This window comes from Pyrus communis, chromosome 10 (assembly GCF_041283825.1).
Source record: "Pyrus communis isolate YQ-2024b chromosome 10, ASM4128382v1, whole genome shotgun sequence".
NCBI classification, from domain to species: Eukaryota; Viridiplantae; Streptophyta; class Magnoliopsida; order Rosales; family Rosaceae; genus Pyrus; species Pyrus communis.
In genome coordinates this window covers 30,829,596-30,831,431 of record NC_142574.1, presented here as the reverse complement: position 1 = coordinate 30,831,431, position 1,836 = coordinate 30,829,596, and the positions used below count along the sequence as shown (strand labels likewise).

At 35.7% G+C, this 1,836-nt stretch overlaps 1 pseudogene; it reads right to left on the bottom strand.

Moving 5' to 3' along the window:
- Positions 1–427: 427 nt before the first annotated feature.
- LOC137728566 (putative 2' cyclic ADP-D-ribose synthase BdTIR pseudogene) lies at positions 428–1,441 on the bottom strand (annotated as a pseudogene).
- Positions 1,442–1,836: the final 395 nt, after the last annotated feature.

Genomic DNA, 1,836 nt, shown 5'->3' with positions numbered 1-1,836 from the left:
TTAACAATGAGGAGAGAACTAACTCCTACTAGTATTATTGTTCTTTAGTACAGGATGAAGAAGAAACAAGATATAAGATACAATGAATTGAACTTCACATTATTTATTAAGGAAGCATGAATTTGTTACAATTACAATACATCTTTGATTACAATATTTGGAAAAAGAAGATGTTTACAATTTATTGTATCATAATCAAACGAAGGACAAATCTACAGTATTGGAAACTTAGAAGATATTCTTTATTAATTTATCTCCTAAACAAAAGAATCAATGAATTTGTAATAAATAAATAAAACAAATAAATAAATGTGTGTGTATTTTAGAAATTGTAAAGTAATTGTTTTTATTTTTCTTGTGAAATTGTGAAGCAATCAAGTGATTGTGTGAGTCATATTAACTTTGATCCTGCACATGGTATCTACGTTCAGTATGCTCCTTCTTCTACCTCCACCAAGTTCTGCAGCACTGCATTAGAAGCCTCTCTTAGGAACTCCGACCAGTTCCTAAAACACCCAAAACATCACGAAATTAGCAAAAATCAATAGTAGTGTTCGGTCAAATAAACCCAGTGCATATTCCAATAACAATTATATGTGCGAATAGATTCTATTTTAGACGGGTTAGGTCTTATGCCTCCTCTTTTTTTATAATGTTTTTTTTGGGCTTCAAGAAGGCTTAGGTTTATGTCCTTCACTTCTTTTATATTTTTTTTTCTTGCATTTTGAGGGTGATATTGATGTTCCCTAACTAAGTGTAACTATTTTTCATATCAATATAACTTTCTCTACTTCCAAGTTTTCTTACAAGAGAAAAGGTATAGATCTATAGACAAAGAAAAACATATCTGAAACCCATGCATTCACTTACTTAGGATTGATATATTTTACAACTTTATTATAAGAAATTAATAAAGAATGACAATCTAATAATTCCTTATGATATAACGATATACGTACCCTTTACAGGAGTCGAAAGGGAGTCCAACCGTGTACTTAGCTTCTTCAAGTGCCCAACTGAACCTTTGTAGCTCATTTGGGGAGCAAGTTCCATTGTCCCTAACCTTAAGTTGAGACGGCTTTACATTACAGAAAACTGGTATCACCCTCTTCTTAGACTCCATGAGCAGAGCCAACTCATGGAGGCAAAAGTAAGATTCGCAATAATGAGGCGAAAACACGGCAACCCCCACCTTACATTTGTGGATCGCCGCGTCAATTTTGTCGAACAACTTGTCCCCAGGTTTCATGTTCTTGCTGTCCAAGAAAGGATGCAAGTTGAGCCTTGAGAAATGGTAAAAGAGCAACCCGGCCACGGTTCTCTTGGTGTCGATCCCCCGGTGGTTAATGAACACGTCGCATGGCGGGTGTGATTTAACGGTTAGGATTTGGTTGCTTCCCTGGCGGAGGAAATTGCGAACCAAAGCTGGTGAACGCTGCATGGCTCCTTGAAGAAGCTAACAAAAAAATTGATGAGATATGAGATATGGTTTTTATGTACTTTCCGTTTCGGTTAAGGGTTATGTTTTTCGTTTGGACTTTCCTAAGGGTTACGATTTTGGTTGTGGGTGAGAGAGCTATAAATAGGTTCGGAGAGGGTTTGATTTTGATTTTTGGGGTCCAGATTCAAGGCAAATATTCCAAGTTTAAGATTGGACTTGAGAAAATGCCTGGTAGTTATTTTGATAAGTCACAGAAAATAGAAGTATAAGCACAAGCGCGAGCCTTGAAAATTTTGACTATTTAGGCTTAATAGAACTTAGAACAGTATACACCTTCAAACACGTCATTAAATATTGTATTTACTGCTTACTTGGTCCCTCCACGATATATTTGC